At 46.3% G+C, this 19,267-nt stretch overlaps 1 protein-coding gene across 2 annotated transcripts in view; it reads right to left on the minus strand.

Annotated features, from left to right (window-relative positions):
* The window catches only part of Incenp (inner centromere protein), a 71,690-nt gene extending 62,885 nt beyond the window's left edge, over positions 1 to 8,805 (minus strand). Inside the window, exon 1 of one of the 2 annotated variants that reach the window (XM_063286935.1) lies at positions 8,494 to 8,630. The gene's annotated coding sequence lies outside the window, so the exon portion shown is untranslated. Of the gene's footprint in view, positions 1 to 8,493 lie in introns of both variants that reach the window. The other variant, XM_063286940.1, reaches the window with a different exon arrangement.
* Positions 8,806 to 19,267: the final 10,462 nt, after the last annotated feature.

The raw sequence follows: 19,267 nt of genomic DNA on the forward strand, positions 1-19,267 counted from the left end.
TGAGGAAGGACAACTCACAGGGCCACAGACACAGAGTGACTGACGTCAAGTGGGGAAGTCGTAGACCTTATTGCACTGAAAAGTGCTCAAAAAACCACGGGCCCGAAGCGGGTTTAGTTATTGCCCACACAATGCCTTCCTTGTACGAGAGAAACGTGGTTTGTGTTGCACAAACCAGTCCTCTGATGGTTGTTTTCTGCCAGTCATGATGGCGGGGCTTTCCAGTCTGCTTCCTTCATAACTGCTGGGAGGGGCATGATCCAAACAAACCCTGTCATGTCCTGTGGGTGTCTGCTGACAGCAGTGTGTTTGCTGACTTCAGCTCCCCTGATGTAATAACGGGGCCTCATATGGTTTCTTCAAGTGGAGATGACTGCAGGTCTGTTCGGAAAGCTGAGCGCCAGAAATGCTGAGTCACTTCCGGTAGCCTACTGCCCTCTGCAGAGCGCCCCTTGCGGCAGGCATAAGCAATCCCAATAACAGCCCCGGCCTTGAGCTGGCTCACTATCTCTCCACTACCAGAGAGGCTGTCGTAGGGACAAATAATTCCTCCTGCCATTGTGGTCTTTACAAGAGACGTGAGACCAAATTCAATTAGCTCTAACTTGAATTCAGGCCTTTCAGAAGACAACCAATGCCAGTTAATCATTCGGGGTTGTTGTTGTTTGGTTTTGGGTTTGGGAGGAGGGTGTTCTGTTTTGTTTGATTTTTTTTGTTGTTGTTGTTTTGTTTTTTGGTTTTGTTTTGTTTTGTTTTCTTTTGAGATAGTAGCTCATCCACTGCTCAGGTCTAGAACTCACTATGTAGCTCAGACTGGACTTGGACTTACAGCAATCCTTGTACTTCAGCCTCCTGAGTGTTAGGACTATAGATATGAGACACCATACCTAACTGCCTATTAATTTAAAGGGGCAGAGAGGGGAAGAAATTTGAAAACTTACTGTTTCTCTCAATCATATAGAATGGATGAATTTTTTGAATTACTCTCATCAGGGGTGTGTGTGTGTGTGTGTGTGTGTGTGTGTGTGTGTGTACAGGTTTTTCCCACAACAACGAATTTCCCAACACTAGCTGGTTTTGACACCAATACCTAGAGTTAGAGTCAGCTTTCACAGCTGGTCCGTGTTACCATAGGAACTGTATTTTGAGCACTATTTGAGGGCTCTGGAGCAATCAGGGGGTAGGGCCTGACTGGAAGAAGTGAGCCACCCACTAAGGGCAACTCAGTGGTAGTGTTGGTGGTGGGGTTTACCACTTTCTGCTTTTGGTCTGAGATCGTGATGTGAGGAGCTCCAACATAGGTCGAAGCCCCTCCCACCACCATGACCTCCCTGCCTTGATGGACTGCAGCTCCTCCGGTAACCATGAGCCAAAACAAACCTTTCTTCTCTTAAGATGCTTCTGGCCAGTATTTGTCAGAATGAGAGAAGTAACTCATTCAGCCCCAAGACTGCCTGCACCTCACAAGTCCAGGTATCCATGCTTCTGATCAACTGTGTGAGTTAAAGATTCCTAGAAGCCCCTGCTCAACTTTACAATCATTTGCTAGAGTGGCCCCCAGAACGTGAGGAATAACCATCCAGAGCCCGTCCCTTCCAACCACTCACCACACGGCTTTCACGTGCAGCTGACTCCAAAGCGGCTTTTCTGCCCTCAACCTGGGCTTTCCTTTTATTTCCTGTCCTAATACGGTATGGATTAATTTGAACATGTCATAATGACCTGTAGTAACATGGAGTGGGCATTTTCTATATGCTGGACACTAGTCTAAGCACACAGAATGCTATCTACTCATTTAATATTCACCATATTAAAAATAGGGAGGTATTCTCACTATGTCCATTTTATAGGTCATAGAACTGAGACTCGAGACTCTTGCCATTAATAAGCAATAAGATGAGCCACATGAGCACAGAGCGTGGCATCTACCCACCATGCCCTACTGTCATTTATTAAGGTACAACCTTCTGACCCTAGAATACCTACAACTGAGCCTGACCGTGCCTGATCCCACTGCAGCGAACCCTGTGTCTTATTGTGAGTTTGTTTCCAGAGACAGCCTCTTACTCAGTAGCCTACGTTAGCCTGAAACTCACTCTGTACCTCAAGGTAACCTCCAATTTAAAGCAGTCCTCCCGCAGCAGTCCCTGCGTGCTGGGATCACCATTGTGAGCCTCCATGCCCGACTGTGAACTATGCCATTTGAGACGCCAACGTTACATTCTGTTTTCTGAACAATACCTCTCAGCCCAGCTAGACAGCGGGGACCTTGTCCTTGGGCTTGGCAGATGTCCTTAGCCCGCTTTGTGTCACAAAGTCCAAAGGGCCATGGAAGAGCTGCTTCCCCAGCTGGATGGTTCTGAGGCCTGTGCTCTCCCCTCTGGGCCCATTGTTCCCTGGTCCTGTTTTGTGTTCTTCTTCTGGTCCATCTGGTTACTGACATTGTTCCCATTTGTTTGCTTACTGATGCTGATGACATGGTGACCAAAAACAACTTAGGAGAGGAAAGGGTTTATTTCAGCCTTAGGAGAGGAAAGGGTTCATTTCAGCCTTAGGAGAGGAAAGGGTTCATTTCAGCCTTAGGAGAGGAAAGGGTTTATTTCAGCCTTAGGAGAGGAAAGGGTTTATTTCAGCTTACATTTCCAGGGGTTCATCCTGGGAGGAAATGAGGGTGTGAACTTGAGGCAGAAACCATGAAGGGATGTTTCTTGCTGGTTCACAGGTTTATGCTCAGCTAACTTTCTTTTTTTTTCGGAGCTGGGGACCGAACCCAGGGCCTTGCGCTTGCTAGGCAAGCACTCTACCACTGAGCTAAATCCCCAACCCCTCAGCTAACTCTCTTAAACCGTTCAGGACCACCTGATAAGTTATTCTTCGCCAACAAAATAAGCCAATTTAAGCCAAATTAAAGTATATAAAGGCAGGTTTATTGGGGGGCCAGCTCTCAAGTGGGTTCACTGGTCCTAAGGAATGAGGTCAGGGAAGTTGCCACAGGAAGACAGAGGGGAAAGGAAAGAGAGGAAGTGCATGCACACACAGGGAGAGAGAAAAAGCAAAGAGAGGGAGAGAGGAGAGAGATCAAAATGTCTGGATTATATAGGAAAAGGCTCCTGAGGGAAGGGAAGCCCAGGCCACCAGGCTGCAGAGTCCACAGGAAAGGGTACACAGTGACTCTCTGGCTCTCTGGTTCTCCCGGCGTCCTTCGGTCCCTCTGTCCACTCTCCTCTACTTTGGTATGTTAAATATGCACCCTAGCCCCTTGTCACAGGTCTGAAACCCAGCGCCACCTGCCACCTGCGCTGGGAATGGTGCCTGCCATTCACAGAGGCTGTAACCAGCTGTAACCCACTTCCTCTAACAGTTAACAGAAGACAATCCCACACAAGCCCACAAGCCAGTGCACTCTGGGCAGTCCCTCAACTGAGACTCCCTTCTGAGGAGACTCCAGGCTGCCTCAAGTTGGCAACTAAGGTTCAGTGGCATAACCTTTGCTCACAGTTTCCCGTTCTTGGGCTCTTCTCTCTCTCCTGGCTACCTTTTTCTTTCTTGTGTTTAAATGGCCTCACAACTACCTGCCTTTTCCCCTGCCTGAATTTTAATCCCGAACTCACAGGAGAGCTGAGTGTGAGCAGTGTTAGTTCTTCCTGCCAACTTCCCCTTCCTCCAGGAAGCTGCTACTCAGTGTTCCTAAGCCTCTTGTCCTGTGCAGCTGTGTTAAGGAAATTGTCCCTCAGTTTACCTTCCTTCCACTGACTGCCCAAGGAGTGTGGTCTCCTCTGAAGGTGACAATGACTCTTGCTTATCCTTTAATAGGATTTGAACGTAAGTAACAAAATGGCTGCCTGCTTGCTCCCGCTCTGATCGATTTCTTATCTCCAAGGAAAGTGGCTGGGCTGAATGCATAGGTATCCCTTTCACTTCCTGAGAACACCTTTACTCAGCTCTTTCCATCAGCTCACCCTTGTCTGACCGCTAATCGCTGAGAGCCTTTAGTTACAAGGCCACCCAACACTGAGAAATGTTTTCACCTTTCCTTGTTCGGGGAACCTGCCACTGACAAATATTCTGGAATAACGGAGACACACTCGAGGTCTGTCTTCTGTTGCTGAGTTAGACACAGCAGCGAAGTGCGAAAACATATTACAAGGACACAGATAGGAAGGCAAAAACACATTTGAGTCTGACGTAGATTTAATTTAAGACATAGGTCATTGCCAACACAAACAAGAGCCGCAGCCTGCAGCCACGCCACTCCCCCCCCCCCCCACACACACACTCCCGCATCTACTCAGAACTGGGAACCTTTTGTTCTCAGCAGTTTTTGATCTGAGAAATAATTTGGAGGCAGCCAGGCTCAGAGGATGAAGGAGGGCACTCACTTCCAAGCCTGCAACCTGAGTTTGATACCCCAGACCCACACGGGTCTGAGCAGTTGAACCCCTCCCTGGGCAGGACTACCTTGGATCTTAGCCTCTGGAATCCTGGAGGAATGGGTGCTTGAGGACATTGTGTGCTGTCCGTACAGACTGTGCAGCTGGGGTTTATAGCCTTGTAAGCCTTTTGCATTTCGGCTTTTTTTATACAACCACTCCACCCTCTCTACGCAGAGTTACAGAGCCAAGCACAAGGTTGCAGCATGGGAGTGGAGATGGAGAGACTAGGGTGCACTCTGAAGAGTTAGCTTTGCTATTACTCACTGCTTAGCACAGCGCTTCTCAACCTGTGGGTTGCAGCCCTTTAGGGGGTGGGACGATCCCTTCAGGGACCGCCTAAAACCATCTGAGAACACATTACAATTCCTAACAGTAGCAAAATTACAGTTATGAAGTAGCAAACAAAATAATTGTATGGCTGTATTAAAGGGCTGCAGAATCAGGAAGGTTGAGAACCACAGGCCTAGCAGAGTCATTGTTCTTGGCGTCTTGTTAGTAAACCATGTTACCAACAGCTGCCAGATTGCTGACCATCCCCATGTTTATTTCTGATTGCTGCTAGAGCACCTTACCACAAAGTGTCTTTAAAAGAATTTTTGTTTCGTATTATTAACTTTATTGTATACGTATGGGGTTTTGCCTGCGTGTATGTCTATGCTCCACATACGTGCCTGTGGATGATTGTGAGACACCACGTGGATTGTGAGAACCAGCCCTGGTCCTCTGAAAGATCACATGGAGCCATCTCTCCAGTCTTAGGACAGTGTTTTAACACAGCACCAGAAAGGAATAGAGAGATGGCTCGGTGGTTAAGAACACTGGCTGGGGGGCTGGGGATTTAGCTCAGTGGTAGAGCGCTTACCTAGGAAGCGCAAGGCCCTGGGTTCAGTACCCAGCTCCGAAAAAAAGAACCAAAAAAAAAAAAAAAAAAAAAAAAACACTGGCTGTTCTTCCAGAGGACCTGGGTTCTATTCTCAGAACCTACGTGTGATTCTGGGCATCCTCCCAGCAGTCTGTCACTCCAGGAGATCTGATGTCCTCTTCTGGCCTCTGTGGATACTAGTCATGTATGTGATACACAAATATACACATATGTAAAGCAAGCGTGCACGTAGAGTTTAAAAAAAAAAAACAGCACCAATATGTAATCCCTCGGTTCTAGAGGTCTAAAATGAATCCTTCAAGGACTTACAGATATACAGCCCTCTGGGAGCTGCAGACAGACTCTGTTCCTTGCCTTTTTGCCTTCTAAACACAGCCCAAATCCACTGAGTGGGAAACCATTCCAGCTTCCACTTTCAACTTCCTGTCTTCTTTTGTCCCAGACCCTCTTGCCACTTTCCGATAGTGACCTATGTGATTACCCTTGGACAATCCACAGTGACCTCTCCCTCCCAAAACCTCAGTCACATCAGTAAGAGCCCATCTGCCACATAAGGTAACACTTGCATGTATTCTGGGATGAGGACCTTGGCGTCTTTGTGAGCCATTATTTGGCCAACCACAGTACCCAGCAGGAGACACATGTGGCCAACTATAATTTTTTATGAAATACCAATCTTACAGAAAATTAAACAATGATGTCTTTTTTTTTTTACTAAGCCTGTGACTCAGCACAAGCTGGATCCAGTCTTAGCATTGCCCTCGCTTTATTCAGTGATGGGATGTTAAGGATTAGGATGTGGTTCAGAGGAAGATCACTTGCCTAGCGTATGCAAGGCTCTGGATTTGTTTCTCGGCATGGCAAAATTATTAATATGGGAGATTTAGTTGAAGGTCCCTGCTCTGCAGATCCTCTAGGTTCCCCTATTCAAGAGAATTCAAGTGGCTGTCTGCCCCACTGCCCTGTGTTATATTCATATGTGTATGCAGATACCAGAGACCACAAGAGGATATCGTGTATCCTGTTCTATCACTGTTTGCTTTATTCCCTTGAAATGAGGTCTCAGAGACCCTCCTGTCTGTCCCTGTTCCCAGCCCTACAATGCTTAGCTTACAGGTGGGAGTGTGGCCACATCCAGTTCTTTGCATGGAGTGGTGGGGATTCAAATCCAGGCCCTCACACTTATACAGCACATAGTCTTACTGCGCATCTCCCCAGAGCCCCTTAAAGTGTCTTGAAATTATCATCCCCCTGCATGGCTTTTTATATTCAGTGGCTTTTTGCTACCTCCAAGTCATTAAGGCCTCTAACAAGTGACATTTCTGAATGGTGTGGTCACCTCCAGGAAGCTTCCTAAGTCAGCCCTCCTACTATGGCCATTCTCCCATTCAAAGGGTGTCAGCCCCAGAAGGAGGGCAAGCACAGGGAGAGAGGCACGGACGAGTCATTCCCTCTGGAATAGCACATACACAGCTCCTGTGTCCGTTATTTTTCTCATTGATACGACCAAATACCTGACAAGGTGCTACTGAAGGAGGGAAGGGATTCTTCTATGTCGTAATTTGCAGGTACGGGTCACCATGATTGAGAAGCCACAGAGGCTTCTAGTCATGTTGGATCCACAGTCAGAGTTCTGATGTTGGTGTGACCGCTTGTATTTAGTCCTCTAAAACTAGAGCTTGGAAGCTGAGGAAATGGCCTAGCAGTTAAGAGCACTTGTTTTTTTTTGTTTTTGTTTTTGTTTTTTTCCGGAGCTGGGGACCAAACCCAGGGCCTTGTGCTTGCTAGGCAAGCGCTCTACCACTGAGCTAAATCCCCAACCCTGCACTTGTTCTTGCAGAATACCTAGGTTAAGTTCCTAGGATGCAAATGAGGACTCACAACTATCTGTTACTCCAGTCCCAGGGGACCAGACACTGTCTTCTGATCTCCATGGGCACCGCACGCACACACACACACACACACACACACACACACACACACACACACACAGAGAGACAGAGACAGAGACAGAGACAGAGACAGAGACAGAGACGGGGGGGGGGCAAGCAAAAACACTCACATAAAATGAAATAAGTCTTTTTTAAAATTTAAACTCCAGCTTGTGGGATGGTTCCACCCACAGTGAGGCTGTGACTTCTCAGTTAATCCTTTCTGGAAATACCCTCATAAATCCCAGACATGTTTCCATGGAAATTCTAGGTAATAAGCATCACAGTCCCTAAATGCCAGGCAACTCCGTTACCTAATGCTCAGCAGAACAGGGCAATCAGTTGTGAGGATGGAGAAAACGACGCAGAATCAACCTTGCAATGATGGCTCCCACCATGAGCGTTTTCACTCAAACCCTGGCTCTGGAACTTAACTGAAGGTGTTGACCCGCGGGAGGGAATGGAGTCTTGGGCCACTGACAGGATCCCATCAGGAAGAACAGGAGGGCTGAATGGAAGTGCCAGATTTCCCTGGCAGAGGGAATGGCATGTGAGAGGGTGGGGTGACATGCGTGCACTGACTGAGGCATCGGAAGGAAGTGAAAGGTGGTGGGCCAGAGCTTCTAGTGCTCTGTGCGCTGTGCTGTAGCTTTCTCCTTCTATATTAGAAAACAGGCAACCTGAATGAGGTAGGGAGAGGTAAACCAGTCTGACTGGGATTTCTGTCCATGGCACATCTCGCTCGGCTGGTGTGACCCTCTAGGCCAGTGGTTCACAATCTTCCTAATGCTGCAACCCTTTAATACAGTTCCTCAGGTCGCGGTGACACCTCAAACACAAAACTGTTCTTGTTGCTACTTCATACCTGTAATTTTGCTACTGTTATGAGTCTCAATGTAAATATCTGACATGCAGGATATCTGATACGTGACCCATGTGGGAGTCGTGACCCATAGGTTGAGAACTGTTGTCCTAGGGCGGTTGTTTTGCTAACTCATCAAGAGACTAGATATTATGTGTAAAGCCTGCCTGATACAGCCAAACGATTCACTAAATAGCAAACCAACTCCTACTTGGTATTATTGTTATTGAAGGCATTCAGCCAGGGTAAGGCAGGAACATTCTTTCTTGCTACTCCGTGGGTGAGAGAAGAAAGGATTTGTAGTTCCAGAGCCCTGCAGGCATCCTCTCTTGGCTCACTGTACTGAAGGTTCCAGGAAAGTTGGCAGTAAAAGTGTATACTAACCTCCCAGGGAACTTCCCAGCAGCTCAGCCTCCCAGGGAGCCAGAGAGAAAATCTGAATCATGTCTCTGCAGAGGCCAGAATTCTCAGCTTCCTCGGACCTCCCCGCAGCTCCAGCCATGTACTTCGGAGAGCAAAGCAAGGGCTAGAGGTGCTGGCAGCGTATTTATGGTCTTAAGATCTTCACCCCAAGTCACATGGTGGTGCATGCCTGCAGTACCAGCACTTGGGAGGTAGAAGTGGGAGGATCACAGGCTCAAAACCAAGCTGAGCTACATGAAACCATGTTTCAAAAGCAGTAACAACAAAGAAATTGGATCCATCCCTTACTGTGTCACTAAAGGCAGGGTCCTCCGTGGCCTGAGCTGAGACAGTAGCTCTGTTGGTAGAGTGCTTGCCTAGCATACACAAAACTCTATGGTTAATCCCCAGCAAGGCAGAAAACAAGCAAGATGGCATATGAATTTCAATATAAATATCTGTGTTTTTCAATGGTCTTAGGCAATCCCTGTGAAAGAGTCCTTTGACCCCTAGAATAAAATCCTATCTCCATCAGTCATCCCTTCCTGGTTTGTTTCAGTAGAATGGAGTAGATAGAAGGCCTTGGGCCTGGTCACATGACTATAAGATGCTCTCTAGCAACCAATGATCACACCGCACACAGAGAAAACCACTCTTCACCATGTAGTGAGCAGACTGTGTCAGAAATATAAACAAACACGGTCATGTCTTTCCACAATGTCAGAATGTATTGACTAACAATAAATTCACAAGGTACTTCAGTTTCATTGACATCAACTTACCAAATAGTCCTGAATTCCATGACAGCTGACCAAGACAAGTGCATGTTTCACACTCACGCACGCACGCACTCGCGCATGCACAGACACGCACACCTACACAGACACATGCACAATTACAAGCACACACACACACACACACACACACACACACACACACACACACACAGAGACAGAGTGGTGGTGACTACCGTGGGTAAAGTGGCTACAGCAGTTTGGTGAGTTCCAAAGAGACCTCTGTACAGGCAGACGTGCAAGATCGATGAAGATGCAGGATCTCTGGGAAGTAGTTATGGAAAAGAGAGCAGTAAGCTGTGGTGGTCAAGTGACTGACATGCTGGAGGTCTGAGGGAAACATCTCTGCAGACCTAAGCCAAAGGGTCAGAGATCAGGCAGCCCTGAGCAAGGCAGGGGAACTCAATCTGGAGTTGAGCTGCTGAGTCAAAGTTTGGGACCATGGAGGCCTGTCATGGAGGCAAAAGACCTGACTAGGTTGGGGTAGATGAACTGGTAGACAAATGAACAGCTGGCCCTGATGGATGAATTGGAGGAGACGGGGGTAATTCAAATATAGTTGGGACCAAGCTGAGCTGAAGTCCCTGGGACAGTTGAGAGTTCTCTGCTTGTCAACACCTTTACACACTCCTAATGATGGCAGATGACAGGTCAGAGGGGCATTAACATCCGTGTTAAGGGTCCTCCTCCTAATGGGGTCCAGATGAGAGCTCTGCGCCCATTCCTCCCTCTGGTGAATTTGTTAAGTTCTTAGGCTTAGTTTTTCTGATTGTTTTAATTCATCCATTTCCAATAGTTCTAACTTTGATTTTGATTTTTTTAAGATGTATTTATTTATTATATATGAGTACACTGTCGCTGTCTTCAGACACACCAGAAGAGGGTATCAGGTCTCATTACAGATGGTTGTGAGCCACCATGTGGTTGCGGGATTTGAACTCAGGACCTCTGGAAGAGCAATCAGTGCTCATAAATACTGAGCCATCTCTCCAGCCCTTGATTTTTTTTTAAAGACAGTTTCTCTGGATAGTCCTGGCTGTTTTTGAAATCACTGTAGGGTAGCCTTGAACTTAAAGATCCAGCTTTCTCTGCTTCCTGAGTGCTCAGATTAAAAGTGTGCACCACCACTGCCTGGACCCAACTTTGATAGATTTTTATAGGGAAGCACCATTTTTACTTTTAGGAATAAGTAAGAATAGTGTAGTAGATGGTTTTGTGTGTCAACTTGACACAAGCTGAAGTCATCACAGAGAAAGTAGCCTCAGTTGAGCAAATGCCTCTATGAGACACAGCTCATAGGTATTTTCTCAACTAGTGATCAAGGGCAGAGGACCCAGCCCATTGTAGGTGGTGCCATCCCTGGGCTGGTGGTCTTGGGTTCTATAAGAAAGCAAGCTGAGCAAGCCAGGGGAAGCAAGACACTAAGTAACACCCCTCCATGGCCTCTGCACCAGCTCCTGCTTCCTGACCTGCTTTACCTCCAGTCCTGACTTCCTTTGTGATGAGCAGCCACGTGGAAGTGTGAGCTGGATAAACCCTTCCCTCCCCACCTGCTTCTTGGTCATGATGTCTGTGCAGGAATAAGACAAGTGGTATGGTTGATTACCTGCCTTTGTGTTTGCATACAAAATGTAGCCAAGGGGCTGGGGATTTAGCTCAGTGGTAGAGCGCTTACCTAGGAAGCGCAAGGCCCTGGGTTTGGTCCCCAGCTCCGAAAAAAAGAACCAAAAAAAAAAAAAAGTAGCCAAAAGCTGCTTATAAAATGAAGTCATAGGGGTTGGGGATTTAGCTCAGTGGTAGAGCGCTTGCTTAGCAAGCTCAAGGCCCTGGGTTCGGTCCTCAGCTCCAGAAAAAAAAAAAAAATTAAAAAAAAAAAAAAGAAGTCATTACAGCCAATTTAACTCGGGGGTAGTACTGTTTTACAATATGGAGAAACTTGGAGCCTGTTCTTAACACCCCAGAATTCTATCTCAAAAACAAACAAACAAATACCTGACTCAACATAGAAGACAAAAATAACTTCCTCGGGGGCTGGAGAGATGGCTCAGGCAGTTAAGAGCACTGACTGCTCTTCCAGAGGTCCTGAGTTCAAATCCCAGCAACCACATGGTGGCTCACAACCATCTGTAATGAGATCTGATGCCCTCTTCTGGTGTGTCTGAAGACAGCTACAGTGTACTCACATACATAAAATAAATAAATAAATATTTTTTAAAAAAATGATTTCCTCTGCTTTTCAGGAAAGATGAGAAAATGAGAATCTTTGTGACACAGGAATGCTTTTAATTGCAGATAGAGAAATAGGACTGATAAACTGTCTTTCATATAGGAAGACTGGAGGAGCTCTGGGCTGTGGTCTTTATGGTTCTTACAGTTTCTTTTCTCAGGGTATTAAAATGGTCACTGATGCCCCATACATCACACCTTTACCCCCACATTTATAAATTGGAGCATCAAATCCAAAAATATTCACATCCCAGATTTGTTTTTTATTGCATAATAATTTTCTCTATATTGAAATACTCTATCCTAGGGAGAGGTTTGTTTGTTTGTTTGTTTTTTGTTTTTTTTTTAATTCAGAACACTAAATGAAACTTACCAGGCTGCAGGAATAGACAACTCACAAGTCTCAGGATGCTCCTGAAACTTACAAGACAGACAAGGCCTCTCATGAGGTTCATATATATAGGAACTTACAGGAGAGAGGAGATTGTGCTTGCTGAGCTGCCTAGAAGAGATGTAGGGGGTCTTAGGTATGCAGCTTATATGAAGCTTCAGCCTCTGCTGGGAAAACTTTTCAGTAATACATCTATCTGCCTTTAAGCCATTTGTGCTCCTATAAATTCTTACTCAAGCTTCAGAACGCCCAATAAACACATGGGTTTGCCAAGTTGGACATTGGTAGAATCAATACTGTCATCTCTGCCTCATCGGGGATGAATAAATGTTTGTTCATGTCACCTAGGGAAAGTGACACACCTTATCAATAAAGAAAGACTTTTTCTCCCTCTAAGAATTTAAGGCTGTAAATTCTAAAACTTCCTGGAAAGAAACAGAAACTGCCTGGTCACCCAGGCTGTATAGAAGACAGACTGGTCATTCAGTGAAAAGCACTTACTACAACTAATCAGCTGAAAGACTATGGTTTTGAGCAACTAAAATCAGGAACCATACTCATGAGTCTCTGATAAAAGGGACAGAGATTGGCCTGCACTGCTGATTTTCAATCTGTATTTGGTTACAGAAGGAAAATTCCTTCTTGTACCTGTGTGAAAGTCCCTGCAAGCCTGCCTGGAAAATGATCTGGGTGAGGTAAGAATGAAACATAACTTAGTTTGCTGATGCTGGGCCAAACTTCTGTAGTCTGACACAAGGCGGTTTATTTTAGTCATGTTTAAGGACAGCACAAGCCAGGTGGTGACAGCACATGACTTCAATCCCAGCACTCAGGAGGCAGAGGCAAGGAGATCTCTGTGATTTCAAGACCAGCCTGGTCTACAGAGAGTTCTAGAAGTCAGGGCTACACAGAGAAACCCTGTCTCAAAAAATCTGGGAAAAAAAATCCCTTTTGACAATTAACTCAGTTCTGTGTGTACAACAAAGCTTAAGGTCTGTTTACATTAAAATCTTTACAGAGTAAAGAGTTCGTTCATCTTTCATAAAAATGGATTCTGTTGGGCTGGAGAGATGGCTCAGCGGTTAAGAGCACCCGACTACTCTTCCAGAGGTCCTGAGTTCAATTCCCAGCAACCACATGGTGGCTCACAACCATCTGTAAAGAGATCTGATGCCCTCTTCTGGTGTGTCTGAAGACAGCTACAGTGTACTTATATATAATAAATGAATAAATAAATAAAAAAAATGGATTCTGTTGACTTACCATAATGCCTGTAGGAGTCAGGATTGGCCGGGCCCTAAGATAACATGGAAATCACTTAGGCTGTTATAAATATAAGTAATATCTCTCATATGGATGGGGGTTTATGGACTGAAAAGCAACATTCAAGGTTGATGGGGTAAATGTCTGGGATAAGCAAACAATATTCTGGGGGACTCAGGTGAAGCTTGGTCCTACAGAGAGCAAAACAATCACCAGGCTGTAAACTGTATCCGTTCCCAGCATTCCCAGAGGAAAACGGGCCAAAACCTCCTTCCTTTAAAGAGACAAGCATGCACGCACGTCTCAGCTTCCTGGCTTCTCTAGTGCTTGTCTGTGTGCACAAGACCTCTTACCTTCCGCATTCCTGGGTGAGTGAAAACTGCTTTGGAATACTATCCTCAGGGAAGGATGTAGCTATTGCTCTCTTGAATTCCCTGCAGTCAGGCTACACACTGGATGTCTAAACAAGACTGGCCGATTAGTTAATTTTCCATCATGAATGAGGGAGGGGCTCATAAGGCCAAGCACCTTTAAGGATGTAGAGACAGTCAATGGTACAACCCTGTACCCTTACAATACCCTGTCCTTCCCTGAGAATATATTAGCAGTTACTGGTGGTGCAAGACATTTTCTTTAATGATACAGCCACTTATAAGTTGCCGGTGCCCCTGTAAAGTAACCTTGATTAAACTCACTGATTCACAAAGCTAGACTTGAGTAGTGTCTTAAGCTACTATTGCTGCATTAAAACTCCATGACCAAAAGAAACTTGGGGAGGAGAGACTTTGACTTACACATTACAGTTCACCATCAGGGAAGTCAGAGCCTGAACTCAGAGCAGGAACTGAAACAAGGGCAATGGAAGAACACTGCTTAGTGGCCAGCTCTTAGTGACTAGCTCCCAATGGCTTGCTCCACCTGCTTTTTGATACAACCAAGGACCACCTGTCCAAGGATGATACCACCCACAGTGGGCTGGGTCCTCACATTAATCCTGAGTCACGAAAATGCCCCACAGGCTTACCACCTTCAGGCTAGTGGGACAGAGCCATTTTCTCAGCTGAGGTTCCCTCTATCCAGTTGACTCTAGCTGTAGCCAGGGGACAAAATTTAGCCGGGACTGGTGGAGTAGTTTCTTTGGTCTGTTGTTGGAGCCCTATTTGGGGTGAATAGACATTTGTTTTCCCCAGGCAGTGTTTACTCTGTAACCTCCTGATATCCTTTCAGTGGTGGTCTAGTCCTCTAATGTGTGATCTGGTGGATTGTAACAGCGGTTTCATGTTTTCTCTCACTAGGAATCAGGACTCAACAAGACAGTTCTCACTAGCAGTCCCTAGAAGTTGGCATCAGATGGCAGCGGGGACAGGAGTCACCTGGGCAAAGACAGTGTGAACTGGTGGAAGGTGTCACAGTGCTGTCCTTAGACTAGGGGCCTGGTCTGAACAGGATGGGAGAAGAAACATCAACATTTCTTGCTGTCTGCTTGGCCCAGAGGTGAGAGGCCCCGGTTGCATGTGAACTGTGTCATGCATTTCCCTCATGACAGTCTATGCCTTCTTAAACCACAAGTCCAATGACTGTCCTTTCCTCCAGTTGCTTTTGCCATAGCAACAAGTAAAGAACAAGCTGATGGTTTATGTTCTCCAGACTCTAGTCTTGAGAGGTGTATGTTCAAGCCCTATGCTCATTTTCAGTGGACTTTCATTGTCAAGGGTTTTTTGTTTGTTTTGTCTTTGATTGCTTTGAAGTAAGGTCTCACTAGGCAGTTTAGGCTGGCCTTGAACCACTTATGTAACCCACTCTGGCCTCAAACTCATGATCCTTCTGCCTAGACCTCCCAAATACTAGGGTTATAGGCATGCACCACCATCTCAGCTTTCTATTTTACCCTCTTTGGAGAAAGTAGTTATGTCCATTAGTGCAAATGGTTACTCATTCAACCAACTGTCCAAGTCAGATGAACATTAAATGTGAATTGACTGGGATGTGTGTCTGTGGGGTGGGTAAGTGTATATGCATGTTTATATGTGCATGTATATATGCAGATGCACACACACACACACACACACACACACACACACACACACACACAGATTGGCTTGGTACTCTCAATATAGACCAAGCTGGCCTGGAACTCACAGAGATCTGCTCTCCTCTGCCACTCAAATGCTAGAATTAAAATTAAAGATACGGGGATTTAGCTCAGTAGTAGAGCACATGCCTAGTAAGCGCAAGGCCCTGGGCTCGGTCCCCAGCTCCGAAAAAAAAAAATTAAAGATATGTGCCCAGCCCTCCACCTTATTTATTTTATTTTGGGTATCTCGCTGAACCTGGAACATACCAACTAACTAGGCTGGCTGCTCAGAAAGTCCTAGGGATCCTCTTGTCTCTCTCTCCCAAGCTCTGGAGTTAGAGACATGTACTACCACACCCAGTTTTTTATGCGAGATATTAATCTAACTCAGATCCTCATACTAACACAGCAAGAACTTACTGACTCAGCCATCTTCCCACCCCTAAAAATTGACTCTTAAAAATTATAGCCTAGCACCTGCTTATCTTGTCAGAGACCTTTATCAACTCCCAATAAGTCATCCTAAAACAAAATCTCTGAGCAGCACTGTATGGTTTAGGCAAGAGCAAAACCCTGCTGCCAGGGCTGCCATTTGGTGTCTGGACCATTGCCCTGGGGATCTCTCGGTCCACTGTGACCCACAGTGGGCAGCCAGCTGGCTGAGAGGAGTGCTGGCTCTCTCACTTCCTCTACCCCTATCATGGGACAGAAAGAGCTGGTTCCTGTGGGCAAGAAGAATTTGAGAGGAAGGGGAAGATGGGCAGAGAGGGAGGGCATTTGGGGGCCCTGAAAAAGTCTTCCTCTTGCAGATGGGTTTGGAGGCACTGCTGAGCCTTGGCCCTGATTCAGGGCTATTGCTCAACACTAATAGAGAACAGCAAGACAGCAAAGGCCACAAGTTGCACTGAGAAATTCTTTTCTGACTGTTTCTTTTCTCCGTCCCTTTAGTCTACAACTACCCTGCCCCTGTGCCCTTTTGTCTACTCCTGGGTATCACTGGGATGACTCCTAAGGCAGCTAGCTGCTACCTTAGAGAGAAGAGAAGAGGGAGCCGGTCCTCTGGCACCTAAGTGGCCGTTCTGTAGATCCCTCTTGGTCTCTCTGGAGCTCTTGAAGTGCAGGGCAGAGATGACTACTGCTCTGACAGAGCTGCTTGGTCTGCGTGTTCCTGCTGGTGAGGAAGTGGAAGTTTCACTTCTGGAAATGCCCAGGAGCTCTTCTCAGAGAGCTCCACTCTGGCAAACTCAGATTCTTAGCTTCACAGCAGAAAAAAATTTCAGGACAGGCCAATATGAAGCACGGTTCAGGATTATTAAAAGAGGGGTTTGTGCGCGCATGTGTGTGTACAGTGTTTTGCTGTAAAGCCCTGGTTGTCCTGGAACCTGTTCTGTAGTCCATGCTGGCCTTAAACTCAGAGATCTGTCTTCCTCTGTCTCCCAATTGCTGGGATTAAAGGTATGGGACACCACTGCCTGACAAGAAATTTTTTAAAAATATATGTTTTAAAACCAAGTGTTAAGAGAAAATGAGAAAAGCTAGAGAAGACAGCAGAGAGCATGGGTGTGGCTTATCTAAGAGACACAGTCTCACTGTCTTTACAACAGCCATGGATAGCATTTAGGTTGGTTCTAAATGTCTTCTTTTAAAAGGGTTTTCTAAGAAAGCCAAATGAGCCCACGTGGTGGTCCTGAGAGGCACAAACAAGGTTCCAGTGGTAACATTCTAGATCCCGGGATACAGGAAGACAGGATGTCTTCACTGTAAACAAACTTACTTTGTTGGAGACTCTCAGAATATGTCTGGGAAAGAGGGGGGCTCCAGTTAAGGCCTCAAACTTAGTTTACCGCTACCATAACAGAAAATCTGTGTGTGAAAGAGATGTATCTCTGTGGCCACAAACTTCACAGCAGATGCTGCGCCGGGACTCCGCTTCTCAGCTGTTGAAAGGAGTGACGCAGCCTGGGGTGCTGTTCCTTTCCCATCTTACAGCCCCGTAACTTCCCCTGGATTTCCATCTTTCTTGGAAATCAGTTGAGTTAGAATTTATGTACCCAGCACATAATCCCAGCACTTGGGCAAAGGCAGGCAGATCCCTAAATTTGAGGCCAGCCTGGTCTACAGAGAATTCCAGAACAGCCAGGTCTACACAGGAAAAACTTGTCTCGAAAAAACAAAGTGAGGCCTGGCATGGTGAACACACCTTTAATCCATTCGAGAGGCAAAGGTAGGCAGATCTCTGAGTTTGAGGATGGCCTGATCTACAGAATGAGTTCCAGGCCAGCCAGGGATACACAGTGACACTTCAAAGAAACAAAGTAAGTAGACAGAATGTATGGCCTAACTGTAATTCTTTTGAGTGTTGGTTTTTAGAGACAGGGTCTCTCTATGTAGACCAGGATGGCCTGGGACTCACAGAGTTCAGCTGCCTCTGAATTAAAGGTGTGTACCATCATGCCCAGCACCATTGGAATTTGGAACTATGGCAATTGAAAATACGAAGGTTTCCTGAGGCGTAATTTTGTCTCAACCCTGGTATCTTCCAAGAGCTCTGAGAAGTGGCCTCCTAAGCTTAATATTCTCTAAGTCCATGGTGTCCACTCTGAGTCACCTTATTCGTACACAGCTCCCTGTTAGGGACCCACAGGGAGAGCTAGGAGTGAGCTTTGACTTCCTAGCACATAAAGGGATGCAGTCTTCCCACCAGATACAGAGGAAGCTGGAAAAAGAGGGTGTAACCGGGATTAGTAAGAACTAAAGACTCAAAGCACGGGGACAGCAGAAGCAAAGGCATCTCTGGGGAGGGGACAGTTACCAAGGCAGAAGGAGAAACAGTTGGAATCACTAATACTGTCCCACTCTCATCCCTATTACCAACCCTTGCGTCCCCATTTGCAATGGATTTGTCATTGGCTGGAAGCTGGAGTCTTTGAGAAAAGGAAGGAGAGTGGCAGGCGTGGATCCTGCTGCTCCAGGAATACCTCTGTTGGGAGTGGGTGCTCCAACTGCCTACAGGGAAGAATCAGCTCCTTGTTGGTGAAGGTGTGAGTGGACAAAGATGGTGGAATGCCTCCCAACCAGCCTGTCGGAAGTTCTGAGAGGAACAACATGGATGGAAAGCAAGGCCATTTCCTCCTTACAGCTTTATTTCCCCCAGCCAAACCACATCTTCCTCACTCCAGAGACGTGAGATAATGGCCCTGGGAGTGGTGACCCAGATGAGATCAACAAGGGGACAACCCAAGAAGAAGATCAGACAACACAGGCCACTCTTTCTTTTAGGCACATACCCTAAGAGACAAGACATGCTCCCAGAGATGGGGTGATAGTAGCACCCAGCCCTGAAAGCTGATGGCATCATATTTCCTGTGGGTGCTCATACACGTGGAAGCCAGAAGACAACCTTTGGTGTCATTATTCAGGAGCCATCCACCTTTTTATTTCAGATTTATTTTATTATTTTATTTTGTAGGAGGTGGGAGTGGGGGAGGTAGCATGAGGGAAGGCCAGAAGAGGGCACTGGGTTCCCTGTAACTGGGGTTATAGGTAGGAGGTTGTGAGCCTTTATATGGGTGCAGGGAAGCAAACCTCAGGCCTGTATGGGTAGCAAGTGCTTTTGCCTGCTGAACCTTTCTTCTTCAGCTTCCCCTTCCGCAGCCACACCCATCTTGTTTTGTGAAACAGTGTCTGGCTGGCTTAGAGCTTACTTATTGAGGCTAGACTAGCTCTCTACAGAGATCCCAGGATTGGCCTGTTTCTGTGTCTTCAGCACTGCGGTCATAAGCACTCGCCACTGTGTCTAGCTTTTTCGGGTGGATCTAGGGATCAAAGTTGTGTCCTCATACTTACAAGGCAAGTGTTTTACAAATAGCCATCCTCTCAGGTCCTGCCCCAATTTCTGAGGCCATTTTATCTCTTTTTCTCCCAGAACTAGGAAATTCTTAAAAATTCTTAGTATTTCATTCTATGAAACAGAGCTATGAAGGGGCCTACATTGGAGCTGCTGAGCTA

The sequence above is a fragment of the Rattus norvegicus genome, chromosome 1, assembly GCF_036323735.1.
Source record: "Rattus norvegicus strain BN/NHsdMcwi chromosome 1, GRCr8, whole genome shotgun sequence".
Taxonomy (NCBI): Eukaryota; Metazoa; Chordata; class Mammalia; order Rodentia; family Muridae; genus Rattus; species Rattus norvegicus.